Source organism: Panthera tigris, chromosome X (genome assembly GCF_018350195.1).
Source record: "Panthera tigris isolate Pti1 chromosome X, P.tigris_Pti1_mat1.1, whole genome shotgun sequence".
Taxonomy (NCBI): Eukaryota; Metazoa; Chordata; class Mammalia; order Carnivora; family Felidae; genus Panthera; species Panthera tigris.
In genome coordinates, this window is record NC_056677.1 from 82,460,345 (window position 1) to 82,477,300 (window position 16,956).

Genomic DNA, 16,956 nt, shown 5'->3' on the forward strand with positions numbered 1-16,956 from the left:
ACTTTCATTTGCCTCCTTTTGAGAATTTTGGGGAAATGTGACATTATATTGTTGTTTAACAGATTCATTGCTCGCACTGTTACAGATTTATTTGGGTGGTGCTTTTCTACAAAATTTTGCAGTTTCCCACATTTTACACATCTCCCTAATCTCATTTGAAGAGAGGGATTCCTCTGCCTTTTTCTCCTCCTCCTCTGCAGATGAGATATCCTCAGTAACCTCTTGCTGTTGCTCATGATGCAGATCCACCAATTCACCAGTGGTCAGCTCCTGGGCATGTTCTTCTACCAGCTCTTGACTATCATCCTCATTCACCTCCAGTCCCATGGTATTCCTCAAGGACACAATTTCATTCACAACTGGCAGTTCCTGTTCAAGAGCAAGCCCCTCTACGTCATGTCCAAGAATGCAATCAGGCCACAGTCTTCTCCAAGCAGAATGGAAGGTTCTCTGGGTGACCTTATCCCAGGATTTATAGATGATCTTGAGGCCATTCACGATATGGAGCTGATTTTTCCAAAACTCTCAGAGAGTAAGTTTTTTTTTTCCCCTTTGGTCACCTTGAAACATTGCTGAAATAGTGCTTTGATGTAAAGCTTTTTAATGTTTCAAATGACCTGTTGATCCATGGGTTGGAGGATCGGAGTGGTGTTGGGAGGAAGGAACTTGACCCAAATGAACTCGAATTCCTCCGTAAGTTGTCCTCAGAGCCTGGAGGATGAGCAGGAGCATTACCCATAACCGGCAAGGCTTTGAGTGGCAGATTCTTTTCTATAAGGTATTTCTTCACTGCAGGACCGAACCTCATTAATCCACTCAATGAACAAGATACGAGTGACCCAAGCCTTGTTGTTGGACCCCCACATAATTTTAACTGTCTCTTCTACACCTTGCATTTCTTGAAGGCTCATGGATTCTCGGAATAATACATGAGCAGGGGCTTGACTTTGAAATCCCCACTTGCATTAGCACAAAACAAGAGGGTAAGATGTTCTTTCATGGGCTTGTGACTGGGCATTACATTCTCTTCTTCTGTAATGTAGGTCCTATTTTGCATCTTTTTCCAAAATAGCCCTATCTCATCGCAGTTAAAACCTTGCTCCAGCAGGTAACACTCGGAAACCATGTTCACACAGGGCTGCTGTCAGGGCTCCCTGGTTTGCCATGCCTGGTGGCTGGGTTCCATGGTCAGGTGGGCCCAGAGTCTGGACTTTGGGATTCATGATTAGAGAAGGTTTCAGGTTGTGCTCTACAAACAGGAAAAGGTACAGGTTTTGCCTTGTAGTTGGCCAGAGCCATAGAGTACCTCTCCAATTGGGCAGGCTGCTGGCTGTGCTCTACTTTTGGGTTAAGTAGCTGCCCAGGATCCCTAGTCTGATGTAGCTACAGTTTATACTTTCTAATTGGGCAGAATTAGTGGTTAGGCTCCTCATCTGGGTGAGGCAGAAGGCTGTGTTCACCAATTAGGCAGTGTCATAGACTTGACATCATGGCTGAGCAGGTTTGCTACCCAGGCATCATGGTTGTGTGAAGCCACAAGCTCTGCTTCACAGTTAGTTGGGGTTGCTACCTGCACTACCTGCTGAAGTACCACTATAGGCTGAACACTGAGGCTGTCCAGGATTGTTATTGAGGTCAGAGTAGGTAGGCAGGTGAAGGGAGTTACTTGCTTGGCTTCTCCCCAAGAAGGGCTGAATAATGTAGTCTACAGTTGCCCGGGATCTCTGGCCAGACTTCCTGATTGGGCAGAGCTGGAGGCTATGCCTAACAATTTAGGGGGAAAGTTGCCTTGGCTCTTGGCCTGAGAGAGGCTGTAGACTGTGTTCCATTGTTGATGACATCATACTTTGGGCTTTGGCATCTAGAAGAGCCAGATGCTATGCTATCCTATGCTATGCTATGCTATGCTATGCTTTGCTATGCTTTGCTATGCTATTCTATGCTATGCTATGCTATTTATGTATTTGTTTATTTAATTTGTATGTATTGTATTTGCAGTTTCATAGGGATGTTGGCTTGTCTCCTGGAATGTTTGGGGTCGTGGACTGTGTTCTGAATTTGCCTGGAATTGCTGTTTGGGCTCCCATCTCAAGAAAGGCTGGAGTCTATGCTCCACATTTTGGCAGGGCTGCTTCCTTGTTTTCCTGTCTGAATAGGCTATAGGATGGGCTCCACAATTGCCTGTGGTCTATAGCCAGTCTTCCTGGTTGGGCAGGGCTGTAGGATGTGATCAACAGTTGGGCAGGGTAGCTGGCTTGCCACCCTCTGCAGGCAAAGTCATAGTATGGACTTCATGGGACAGCTTGTTGGCTGAAGACCCAAACCAGGCAGAAATGCCAACTGAGCTCCATGGCCACTTGGGTCCACTGGCTCAGTTTTACAGATGCCTAGGCTCTCTGCATGGGAGCTACTGCCAATAGGAAAACAGTCTGCTTGCTCTGACCCTCACCCCCTTTTCATCTCTAGCAGATTCCCTTTAGTCTAGCCCCACTGGTTGCCTCAGTGATCTCCATGAAGTAAGACTGAATTGAAGAAGAAGAAGAAGAAAAAAAAAAAAAAGGATTTTGTGCCAAAATCAGATGTGCTACATCAAAGCACAAATTATTTTTGTAGCAAAATTTTCTTGATTAAAGTAGCTATGAGCACATTTACATTTTGATGAAAGCTCCTATGTCTTTGAATATTGGTTACATAATTTGCGACTTATGGAAGAACAGTCCATATATTTACTGTGTTAAGAGCATTGCCATGGAATATTTCATTATAGGATATTTGGACAAAGATCTGATTTCTTCAGAGGAAAGCAAGTAACTCCATTTAGAAGTCCACCAGCTCTGATATTGTTAATTTATTAATTAGAAAACTTGTTATCAATATATGGAATAAAGAATTTAAACACAGAAGTCACAAAAATACAGCCTTATTGCAGAAACAGTAAATAAAGGTAGCATTTTGTTTTGTTTTGTTTATTCAAGTTTTACTTAAATTCTAGTTAGTTAAAATAGAGTGTAATATTAGTGTCAGGTGTAGAATTTAGTGATTCATCATTTATGTACAACATCCAGTGCTCATCACAAGTGCCCTCCTTAGTACCCATATCTATTTAACCCATCGCCTTTGTCCATCTCCCCTCTATTAACCCTCAGTTTGTTCTATATAGTTAAGAATCTATTTCCCAGTTTGCCTTTTTTTTTTAATTTCCCTGTGTTCATCTGTTTTGCTTCTTAAATTCTACGTATGAGTGAAATCATACCATATTTTTCTTTCTATAACTGACTTATTTCACTCAACATAATACACTCTAGCTCCATCCAAGTCGTTGTAAATAGAAAGATTCTATTCTTTTTTATGGCTGAGTAATATTCCAACGTGTGTGTGTGTGTGTGTGTGTGTGTGACATCTTTTTTTCCCTATTCATCAGCCGATGGACATTTACACTCTTTCCATAACTTGACTATTGTAGATAATGTTGCTATAAATGTCAGGATGCATATATCCCTTTGAATTAGTATTTTTGTATCCTTTGGGTAAATACTTAGTGTATTTGCTGTGTTATAGGGCAGTTCTATTTTTAACTTTCTGAGGAATCTCCATACTATTTTCCAGAGTGGCTGCACCAGTTTGCATTCCCACCAACAGTGTAAGAGTGTTCCTCTTTTTCTGTATCCTTGCCAATACCTTTTGTTTCCTGTGTTAATTGTAGCAATTCTGACTAGTGTGAGGTGGTATCATGGTTTTGATGTGTATTTCCTTGATGATAAGTGATGTTGATCATGTTTTCATGTGTCTGTTAGCCATATGTATATCTTCTTTAAAAAAATGTCTATACATGTCTTCTGCCAATTTTTAATTGGATTATTTGGGTATTGGGTGTTGAGTTTGATAAGTTATTTTTATATTTTGGATACTAACACTTTATCAGATCTGTCATTTGCAAGTATCTTCTTTCATACCAAAGGTTGCCTTTTAGTTTTGTTGATTGCTTCCTTTGCTGTGCAGCTTTTAATCTTGATGAAGTCCAAATAGCTTATTTTTGCTTTTGTTTCTCTTGCCTCAGGAAACATATTTAGTAAGAAGTTGCTCTGGCCCATATCAAAGAGGTTACTGCCTGTATTATTCTCTAGATTTTTATGGTTACCTGTCTCACATTTAGGTCTTTCATCCATTTTGAATTTATTTTTGTGTATCATATAATAACATGGTCTATTTTCATTCTTCATGTTGCTGTCCAGTTTTCCTATTTGTTGAAGAGATTGTCTTTTCCATTGGATATTCTTTCCTGCTTTGTCCAAGGTAAGTTGACCACATAGGTAACATTTATAATGAGAGGAGAATGGAATAAAATATCCTAGACATATTGTGACAATGGATTAACTGTTTAAAGTAAATAAACTCAGGTTTCCATTCAAAGCATACACCTAGAAAAATCAGAGAAATTTTTTTCAAACCCTTTCTCCTTTGCTATAAAAGAAAACCATGATCTGTGTACAAAAAGTTATATATCATGACCAAGTGGGATTTTACTCAGGTATAAAGGGCTGGCTCAATATTCAAAAATCAATTAATGTAGTCCATCACATCAACAGACTAAAAAAGAAACACCACATAATCATACCAATAGATACAGAAAAAGCATTTGGTAAAAATATGACACCCATTTTTGATAAAAACTTTCAAACTAAGAAGAGGGGAAACTTCTCAACATGATAAAGAAAATCTACAAAAGCTTACATCTAGCATCATACATAATGGTGAGAAGTCAGAACCTTTCCCACAAAGATCAGCAACAAGACAAGAAGTCTTTCCTCACTATTACTTTTCAACTTTGTATTGGAAGTTCTTGTTAATGCATTAATGCAAGATAAAGAAATAAAAGGGATGTAGATTTAGAACAAAAAGCAATAATAAAACTTTGTTCAAAGGTGACATCATTGCCTATGTAGAAAATCTGAAATAGTTGACAAAAACCAAACAAAAAACCCTCTGGAGCTAAATGAATATAACAAAGTTGTAGGATATAAGGTTAATATAATGTAAAATGGCCGGGGTGCCTGTGTGGCTCATTAAGTGTCTGACTTCGGCTTAGGTCATGACCTCACAGCTTATATGTTCGAGCCCCACATCGGGCTCTGTGCTGACAGCTCAGAGCCTGGAGCCTGCTTCGGATTCTGTGTCTCCCTATCTCTCTCTGCCCCTCCCCCACTCACACTGTCTTTCTTGCTCAAAAAATAAATACATTAAAAAAATTTTTAAATGGCCATTGCTTTCTTGTATACCAACAATGAGTAACTGGAATTTGAAATTAAAAACACAATGCCATTTACGTTTGCCACCATTTACGTAAGTCACCCCTAAAATGAAATAATTGTGTAAAATCTACAAAATGTGTATAAGATCCATGTGAGGAAAATTACAAAACTCTGGTGAAAGAATTCAAACGAAATAAATAAATGGAGAGGTGTTCCATGTTTGTGGATAGGAAGAATCAGTATTGTGTAAATGCCAGTTCTTCCCAACTTTGTAGATTCAGTGCAGTCCCAATCAAAATCCCAGCAAGACATGTAGACATTGATACGCTGATTCTCAAGTTTATGTGGCAAGGAAAAAGACACAAAATATCCAACACCATATTTAAAGAGAAGAACAGGGGCGCCTGGGTGGCTCAGTTGGTTAAGCGTCCAGTTTTGTCTCAGGTCATGATCTCATGGTTTGTGAGTTCAAGCCCTGCGTTGGTTTCTGTGCTGACAGCTCAGAGCCTGGAGTCTGCATTGGATTCTGTGTCTCCCACTCTCTCTGCTCCTCACCTGTTCTCTTTCTCTCCCTCTCTCTCTCTCTCTCTCTCTCTCTGTTCCTCCCCTGTTCTCTCTTTCTGTCTCTCTCTCTCTTTTTCTCAAAAATAAATATTTAAAAAATATATTTAAAAAATAAAGAGAAGAACAAAGCTGGATAATTTTCACTATTTGACCTTAAGACTTACTATAAAGCTACAATAATCTAGACAGTATGATACTGGTGAAAGAATGACAAATAGATCTATGGAATAGAATTGAGAGTCTAGAAATAGACCCATATAAAAATAGTGAACTGATCCTTGATAAAGGAGTAAAGGCAATAAAATGGAGACAAGTTAGTCTTTTTAGTAAGTGATGTTGGAGTAACTGTACATCCATAGGCAAAAAAAATTAGTCACAGACTTTATATTCTTCACAAAAATTAACTCAAAATGCATCACAGAGCTAACTGTAAAATGCAAAACTATAAAACACCTAGAACCTGACATAAAAGAAAATCTTGGTGACCTTGGGATTGGTGATGACATTTTAGTACAACACCAAAGGCACAGTCTATGAAGACAAAAAATAACTTGGTAGGCTGGACTTCATTAAACTGAAAAATTCTGTTTTGAGGGGCACCTGGGTGGCTCTGTCAGTTAAGCATCCAACTTCAACTCAGGTCATGATCTCATGGTTCGTGAGTTCCAGCCCTGCGTCAGGCTCTGTGCTGACAACTCAGAGCCTGGAGCCTGCTTTGGATTCTGTGTCTCCCTCTCTCTCCTCCCCTCCCCCATTCACGTTCTCTCCATCTCTCTCTCAAAAATAAATAAACATTAAAAAAACTAAGGCTGTAACGAGAGAAAGAAAGACATTACATCATAATTAAGGGATCTATCCAAGAAGATCTAACAATTGTAAATATTTGCATCCAAATTGGGAGCACACAAATATATCATTCAATTAATAATAAACATAAAGAAACTCATTGATAATAATACCATAATAGTAAACTTTAATACCCCACTTACAGCATGAGCAGATCCTCTGAGCAGAAAATCAACAAGGAAACAGTGGGTTTGAATGACACACTTGACCAGGTGTACTTAAGAGATAAATTCAGACCATTTCATCCTAAATCAGAAAAATACACATTCTTCCTAAGTGCATATAGATATTTTTCCAAAACAGAACACATACTAGGTCACAAATCAGCCCTCAACTGGTACAGAAAGATTGAAATCATGCCATGCATATTTTCAGATCACAACACTATGAAGCCTGAAATTAACTACAGGAAAAAATGTGGAAAGCCCTCAAATACATGGAAGTTAAAACTCATCCTACTTAAGAATGGATGGGTTAACCAGAAAATTAAATAAGAAATGAAAAAAATACGTGCAAACCAATGAAAATACACGAGTCCAAACCCTTTGTGGTGCAGCAAAAGCAATCCTAAGAGGAAATTACATTGCAATTCCGGCCTATCTAAAGAAGCAAGAAGGTCCCAAATACACAACCTCACCTTAAACCTAAAGGAGCTACAAAAGGAGCAGCAAATAAAGCCTAAAGCCAGCAGATGAAGGGGAATAATAGAGGTTACAGTAGAAATAAAAGATATAGAAACAAACAAACAAAACCTAGTAGAACAGATCAATGAAACTGACAGCTGGTACTTTGAAAAAAATAAATGAATTGATAACCCCCAAGCCAGATTTATCAAAAAGAAAAGAGAAAGGATCCAAATACATAATACATAAGAAAGGAGAGATCACAAACACCAGAGAAATGCAAACAATTATAAGAATACTATGAAAATTATATGCCAAAAAACTGGGCAATATGGAAGGAATGGACAAATTCCTAGAAACACACTACCAAAACTGAAAAAGAAGAAATAGATAATTTGAACATACCCATAACAAGCAAAGAAATTGAATTGGTTATAAAAAAAATCTCCTACCAAACCAGAGTCCTGGGCGAGTTGGTTTCCCAGGGAAATTCTACCAGACACTTAAAGAAGAATTAATGCCAATTCTTCTCAAACTGTTCCAAAAAATAGAAATGGAAGGAGAACTTCCAAACTCATTCTATGAGGCCAGCATTACCTTGATTCCAAAACCAAAGACCCCACTAAAAAGGAAAATTACAGGACAATATCCCTGATGAAACTGGATGCAAAAATTCTCAACAAGATACTAGCAATTTGAATTCAACAGTGCATCAAGAGAATTATTCACCTGTATCAAATGGGATATATTCCTGGGATGCAAGGATGGTTGGATATTCACAAATCAATCAATGTGATACCCCACATTAATGAAAGAAATGATATGATCCTGCAAATAGAAATGCAGACAAAGCATTTGACAAAATACAGCATCTACTCTTGGTAAAAAAACCTGAAGAAAATGGCAATAGAAGGAACATATCTCAACATCATCAAAACATCCACAGCTAATATCATCCTCAATGGGTAAAAACTGAGAGCTTTCCCCCTAAGATCAGGAACATGACAGGGATATCCACTCTCACCACTTTTGTTCAACATAGTACTGGAAGTCCTAGCCTCAGCAATCAGACAACAAAACAAAATAAAAGGCATCCTAAATGGCAAGGAAGAACTCAAACTTATGCTCTTCACAGATAACATAATACTCCACATGGAAAGCCCAAAAGACTCCACCAAAAAAACGTCTAGAGCTGATACATGAAGTCAGTGAAGTCACAGGATATAAAATCAATGTACAGAAATTGGTTGTATTTCTATATGCCAGTAATGAAGCAGCAGAAAGAGATATCAAGGAATCAATCCCATTTGCAATGTCACCAAAAACCATAAGATACCTGGGAATAGACCTAACCAAAGTGGTAAAATATCTGTATGCTGAAAACTATAGAGCTTATGAAAGAAGTTGAAGAAGACACAAAGAAATAGAAAAGCATCTCATGCTCATGGATTGGAAGAATATAATTAACATGTCAATACGACCCAAAGAAATCTACACATTCAATGCAATCTCTATCGAAGTAACATCAGTATTCTTCACAGAGCTAGGAAAAACTATCCTAAAATTTGTATGGAACCGTGTAAAATCCCGAAGAGCCAAAGTAATGTTGAAAAAGAAAACCGAAGCTGGAGGCATCACAATCCCAGACTCTAACCTGTATTACAAAGCTGTAATCATCAAGACACTATGGAACAGGCACAAAAACACAGACACATAGAAAAATGGAATAGAATACAGAGCCCAGATACGGACACACATATGTATAGCCAACTAATCTTTGACAGAGAAGAAAAGAGTATCCAAAGGAAAAAACTCTCTTCAACAAATGGTGATGGGAAAACTGGACAGCAACATGCAGAAGAATGAAACTGGACCATTTATTACACTATACACAAAAATAAACTCAAAATGGATGATAGACCTACATATGAGACAAGAAACCATCAAAATCCTACAGGAGAAAACAGGCAGCAACCTCTTTGACCTTGGCCACAGCAACTTCTTGACATGTCTCCAAAGGCAAGGTAATAAAAGCAAAAATGAACTATTGGAACATCATAAAGATAAAAAGATTATTCACAGTGAAAGAAACAATCAACAAAACTTAAAGGCAACTGATGGAATTGTAGACAATATTTGCAAATGACATTCGGATAAAGGGTTAGTATCAAAAATCTATGAAGACTTACCAAACTCAACATCCAAAAAAATAGACAACCCAGTGAATAAGTGGGCAGAAGACATGAACAGACGCTTTTGCAAAGACATCAGATGGCTGACACATGAAAACATGCTGAACATCGCTCATCATCAGACAAAATACAAATCAAAACCACAATGAGATACCACCTCACACCTGTCAGAATGGCTAAAATTAATAACTCCAGAAACAACACACAATGGTGAGGATGTGGAGAAAGGGGAGCCCTATTGCAATTTTGGTGGGAATTCAAATTAGTACAACCACCCTGGTAAACAGTATGGAGGTTCCTCAAAAAAATTAAAAATAGAACTATGCTATGACCCAGAAATTGTACTACTAGGTATTTATCCAAAGGACACAAAAATGCTGATTAGAAGGGGCACCTTCACTGCAATGTTTGTATCAGCGCTAATAATAATAGCCAAATTATGGAAAAAGCCCAAATGTTCATTGACTGATGAATGGATAAAGATGTGGGACACACACACACACACACACACACACAGTGGAATACTATTCGGCAATGAAAAAATGAAATCTTGTCAACAACATGGATGGAACTTGAGGGTATTATGCTAAGCAAAATAAGTTAGAGAAGGACAGATATTATATGATTTCACTCATGTGGAATTCAAGAAACACAACAGATTAACATAGGGGAAGGGAAGAAAAAATAAGATAAAAATAGGGAGGCAAACCATAAGAGACTCTTAAATACAGAGAACAAACTGAGCATTGCTAGAGGGGAGGTGGGTGGGGAGATGGATTAAAAGGGTGATGAGTATTAAGGAGGGTACTTTTTGGGGTGAGAACACAGTGTCATGTGTGATAGAGGAATCTCTGGATTCTCCTGAAACCAAGACTACACTGTGTTTTAACTAACTTGAATGTGTGTGTGTGTGTGTGTGTGTGTGTGTGTGTGTTAATTATGAAACTACAATAATTAGATAATTTGGTGATGAGTTAAAAGTAGAACTATAGAACAGACTAGAAGTCAGAAACTGGCCAAAATAGATACAGAGTTTATATATAATAAAGATGGCAAGACAACTCTGTGGGGAAAAGATGGATTGTTCAAAAACAGTATTTGGGGAGTAGTGTCAGGAAAGATTGTCATAGAAAGGGCCATGAAACCATCTCTCCACTTAGAAGATAGCTTTACTGGTAAAAATCATCTGAAGTGACTAGATTAGAACCATGGATTCTATTTGAACTTTTGCTACTTTCAGGGGAAAGCTTAGCTGACAAATGATGGATATTATCAGTCAATTTCAGCTTTTAGTGTGGTAGCAGCTACTAATTCTCCAATCTCCAGGCCCATGGCAGGAAGCTATGGGACAGCAACATGCATTTGAAGCATGACTCGCTGGAGCCAGGGTGGACAATAAGGACATTGTCCTCTAAGGATTGGGGTTTGTGTTCTGATTTTTGAGTTTCTGCTCACTGAGGTGTAGGCACCAAGGCTGGTAATTGTTTCACACCTACCAGCTAAGGTGGGTTCCAAAGTATGTAGAGGAGATGGACCTGCAGCTTTTTTTGGTGGGGGGGAGGCATTCAAAAACAAATGCATATACAGGATAATTTAGAAAGCCATAGTGCATGCCCAAGGAAAGACATAGTCTCAGAAAAGCCCCAAGAAGATCTTAAATTTCACCTCAGCCTGATTTCCAGCAAAGAGACACCCTGCAATAATAACATAAAAACCAGTAAAATCCTGGATATCGGAAAGAGATTGTGATTTCCAGAGTTACCACATCATAAGATTCAAGTGTTCGGCTTTCAGCAAAAGATCATAAGACATACAAAGAAACATGAGAATGTGACTCATTCAACAGAACAAAATAAATCTACAGGAAACATACCTGAGGAAGCACAAGTGTCACACATAATAGACAAAGACTTTAAAGCTAACAGAAGACATAGACAAAGAAAGAGAAATAATGGATGAATGAAATGAGGATATCAGTTAAGGGAAATAATACAAAGGAACCAAAAAGGAATTTTGGACTTGAAAGTTAAAATGACTGAAGTGAAAAATACTCTTGAGAAGTTCAGCAGATTTGAGCAAGCAGTAAAATGAATCAGTTAATTTGAAGTAAGGTCAATGGAAGTTATTGAGTCTGATAAATAGGAAGAAAAAATGAAAAGTGAACACAGCCTGAGAGACCTGTGGGGCACCACAAAGCTGAACAATAGACCAACATAGACAATTGCGGGAATTCCATGAGAAGAGAGATAGAAAGGAGCAGAATTTTTTTGGTTTTTTTTGTGGGGGGTTGTTGAGTTTAATAAGTTCTTTATATATTTTGGGCACTAGCCATTCATCAGATATGTCATTTGCAAACATCTTCTCCCATTCCAAATTTTGCCTTTTAGGGTTTTATTTTTTAAATTTACTTTGCTACTAAGTGAAATAAGTGTTGTCAGAGAAAGACAAATACCCTATGATTTTACTTATATGTGGAATTTAAGAGACAAAATAGATGAATATAGGGGGAAAGAAGAGAGAGACAAACCAGAAAACAAACTGTATACTATAGAGAAAAAACTGAGGGTTGCTGGAGAAGAGATGGGTCAGGGAATGGGTTAAATGGGTGATGAGTATTAAGGAGGGCAGTAGTTGTGATAAGCACTGGATGTTGTATGTAAATGATGAATTACTAACTTCTGCGCCTGAAATTAATATTACATTTTGTATTAACCAACCTGAACTTAAATACAAGAGTATAAAAAAGCAATCATTGAGCTATGCTTTTGGGTACAGAGTGTATAAAGATATGATCTGTGATAACAATAACAGAAAGAGGGGCAATAGAAGTGTATGGAAGTAACTTTTGTAGACTACTAGAGTTCAGTTGGGATGAATTCAGATATTGTCATGACTTTAAAATATTAAATGTAATTCCCATAGTCATAAAGAAAATATCTATACAATATATCCAGAGGAAAATGAGAAGGTAATTAAATATTTTTTAAAAATTAATTAAATAGAAAAGAAGGCAATAATGAAGGAAATGAGGGATGCAAAAGCTATGAGGCTTATAATAAATAACATAACGGCAAAAGTAAGTCTATCCTATCAATAATTACTTTAAGTGTAAATGGATAAATTATTTCAATCAAAATAAATAGATTTGCAGAAGAGATTTAAAAAACATGATGCAACTATATACTTTACGCAAGAGACTCATTTTAGCTCCAAAGAGAAGATTAAAAAGTAAAGGATGGAAAAAAAATATTCTATATAAATAGTAACCGATAGAAAACTGTGTTGGCTATACCAATACCAGAAACAATAGACTGAGATTTTAAAAGGTTATAAACAACAGAGAAGGACATTTTATATTAATAAAGTGTCAATACAGAAAGAGGACATAACACGTATAAACATTTACATACCTAATAGACACTTTATGAAGCAAACATTGACAGAATTGTAGGGAGAAATAGTTGTACAATAACAGTTGAAGACTTTAATACATCATTTTCCATAATGTGACGATAAAGTAGGCAGAAGATGAGTAAGGAAATAAAAAAAAACTTGAACAACATAATAAACCAACTAGACCTAATCAACATTTACAGAACACTCAACCCAACAAAAAAGAATACACATTATTCTCAAGTACACATAGAACATTCTCCAAGAAAGACCACATGTTAAGACATAAAACAAGTCTTTGTAGATTTAAAAAGATACATATACAAAAATAACTTCTTCAACAATATGGCATGAATTTAGAAATCAGATAAAAAAAACTGGAAAATTCACAAATTGCAGAAATTAAACAACATCAAACAAATCGGTCAAAAAAGAAATTACAAAGAAAATTAGAAAATATTTAAATATGAATGAAAACAAAAACACTGGACCACTTTCTCACGCCATACACAAGAATAAATTCAAAACGGTTTAAAGACCTAAGTGTGAAACTTGAAACCATAAAAATCCTAGAGGAGGACACAGGCAGTAACCTCTTTGACATCTCCCATAGCAACTTCTTTCTGGATATGTCTCCTGATGCAAGGGAAACAAAACCAAAAATAAACTACTGGGACTTATTCAAAACAAAAAGCTTATGTACAGCAAACAGTCAACAAAAGCAAAAGACAACCTACTGAATGGGAGAATATATTTGGAAAGGACATACCTAATAAAGGGTTAGTATCCAAAATATATAAACAATGTATAAAACTCAACACCCCAAAAATGAATAATCCAAGTTAAAAAATGAGTAGAAGACATAAATAGACATTTTTCCAAAGATTACATACAGATGGCCAATAGACACATGAAAAGATGCTGAACATCACTGATCATCAGGGAAATACAAATCAAAACTACAATGAGATATCACTTCATATTTTTAAAATGGCTAATATCAACAACACAAGAACAACAGGTTTTGGCGAGTATGTGAAGAAAGGGAAACCCTCCTGCACTGTTGGTGGGAATACAAACTAGTGCAGCCAGTGTAGAAGACAGTATGAAGTTCCTCAAAAAGTTAAAAATAGAACTACCCTAAGATCCAGCAATTGTATTATGAGGTATTTACCCAAAGAACAAAAACACTAATTCCAAGGGATACATGCACCCCTATGTTTATAGCAGCATTATATTGTCTACAATAGCCAAATTATCGAAAGAGCCCAAATGCCCATCAATTGATGAATGGATAAGAAGATGTGATATATGTATACACTAGAATATTATTCAGCCATAAAAAGAATAAAATCTTGCCATTTGTAAGGACATGGATGGGGCTAGTGAGCCAAATGAGCAAAGGGAAAAAAAAGAGAGAGAGGGGCAAACCAAGAAACAATCTTAGCTATAGAGAACAAACTGATGGTTACCAGAGGGGAGGTGGGGGGAGATGAGTTAAATAGGTAATGGGGATTAAAGAGTACACTTATGATGAGCACTGGGTGTTGTATGGAAGTGTTGAATCACTATGTTGTCCACCTTAAACTAATATTACACTGTATGTTAACTAACTGGAATTTAAATAAAAACTTTAAGAAATAAGTAAAATTATCTGTTTGCAAATGATTTGATTTTATATATAGAAAATGCTAAAGATTTTGTGTACACACACACACACACACACACACACACTGATAGAACCAAAGAATGAATTCAGGAAAGTTGAAGGATGCAAAATCAAAAATTAAATATCAGTCGTGTTCCTGTAAATGAACTGTGGACAATCCAAAAAGGAAATTAAGAAAACAATTTCATTTACAATAGCATCAAAGCCATACAATACTTAGAAATAAACCTAACTATGGAAGTGAAAGACTTGTACACTGAAAACAAGAAAATACTGCTGAAAGAAGTTTTGTGGGTTTTTTTGCTGAAAAAAAGTTTTAGAAGACACAAATAAAGGGAAAGACATCCTATGTTTATGGATTTGAAGGTTTAATATTATTAAGATGACCATACTACCCAAAGTGCTCTCTCTACTGATTCAACACAATCCTTATAACAGTCCCAACATACCTTTTTCAGAAATGAAGAAAACATCCCAAAATTCATATAGAATCTTAAGGGACCTCAGATAGCCAAAACAACTTTGAAAAAGAACCAGTTTGGAGGCCTGACTTTAAAATATTACAAAGTTACAGTTATCCAAAGAGTGTACTGTCATAAAGACAAACTAATAGACCAGTGGAATAGAATAAAGATCCTAGCAATATATCTTTGTATATATGGTTAAATTATATTTAACAAAGGTGCCAAGACCATTTAATGGGGAAAGGGCTGTCTTGTAAACAAATGGTGATGGCAGCTTTTCCACCTGCTCCCCCTCCCACTAGTGCCACTCCTGCTATACCACCAGCTCGGAGCTCCCAGTTCCTGTAAAGCTAGCGCCAACCTCATCTTTCTCCAGCCAGAGTCGTAATCATCTACTGGAACCTCATTAGCCATGATGAGATGTTCTCTGACATCTATAAGATCTGGAGATCATAGATGGGCTGTGCCTGGAGGTGGAGGGGAGGATGGTCAGTAGGACAGAGGGTAACATTGGTGACTTGCTCATCAGTGGAAATGCCTCTGATAACGGCACCAAATGCAAATGTACCAAAAGCACAGTGAGACATAACTTGCAGGAAAACACCTTCACAAAAGAAGCCTACAAGAAGTAAATTGAAGATTACATGAAATCAACAAAGGCAAACTTGAGGAACAGAGGCCAAGAAAGAATAAAACCTTTTATAACAAGGGCCGCAGAACAAATCAAGCACATCCTTGCTAATTTCTTTTTTTTAAGTTTTATTTTTTTAATTTTTTATTTATTTATTTTTTAAATATGAAATTTATTGTCAAATTGGTTTCCATACAACACCCAGTGCTCATCCCAACAGGTGCCCTCCTCAATACCCATCACCCACCCTCATCCTTTCTAATTTCAAAAACTACCAGTTCTTTATTGGTGAAAATCAGATGGCATGGTTGCTCTGCTGGACTATTTTGAGGATGGTGTAACCACAAATATGATTTTCTTTAAGGATGGTTTAGAAATGGAAAATGTTAAGGAATTTGGCTATTGCTTTGGATGTATCACCTGTTGTCATAACTGGCTGCTGCTCTTCATCCACACAACACTGGGATTTAAACAAATAGGACTGATGTCATCTTGAGCTCTTCATTTATTTTGACCTTGATTTACTTACAGAAGCATTGTTTTTAGAAAAAAAGAAAGTCATGTAGGTTGTATAATAATGAAATGCATTTAAACTCATTTGAAAGAATTCCTCTTAGTTTAATACATATTTAAATCCATCCTGGGTAGTCTCTTGGAGAAGCTAAAGCCTGGTTGTAGACTATTGCTAGAAAGCACAAGACTGCCTGCAGATAATTTCTACAGTTAAAACTACTTCTGGGACTGGAATATAAAAAAACAAGAACAAAAAGTCTTACTTCTGAGTTCAAGTAAAGGGAAAGGCCATAAGTATAGCTGTGCCAACATTTGAAGTGGATTCCTTACACATTTCATCACCTATAAATGGAAGTATTTAATTATGGAAGCGATTACCAAAAGAAATAAAAAGAGACTAATACAAATGGAAGAAAATACAAAAAAGAAATACAAAACAAAACAAACAAACATAAAACCAGAAATGATGATGGGAAAATTGGGTATCTATATCCCAAAGAAATTAGGGCCCTTCTCTTGTACCATATACAAAAAAATAACTCAAAATAGGTTAAAGACCTAAATGTAAGAACCCAAATTATAGAACTCTTACATAAAACAGAAGGAAAAATCTTTATAAATTGGACTTGGCAATGATTTCTTCAATATAACACCAAAAGTACAAGGAACAAAAGGTAAAGTAGACAAATGGGACTACATCAAACATTAAAAAAACTTTTGTGAATCAAAGAGCATGATCAACAGAATGAAAGGTACCCTATGAAGGGGAGAAGATAATTGAAAATTATTATGTGCCTAATAATGGATAAATA

The 16,956-nt window shown here is 36.6% G+C and overlaps 1 pseudogene; it reads left to right on the forward strand.

The window, feature by feature from the left end:
* The first annotated feature begins 237 nt into the window (after nt 1-237).
* The window catches only part of LOC102967802, a 45,221-nt pseudogene continuing 28,502 nt past the window's right edge, over nt 238-16,956 (forward strand).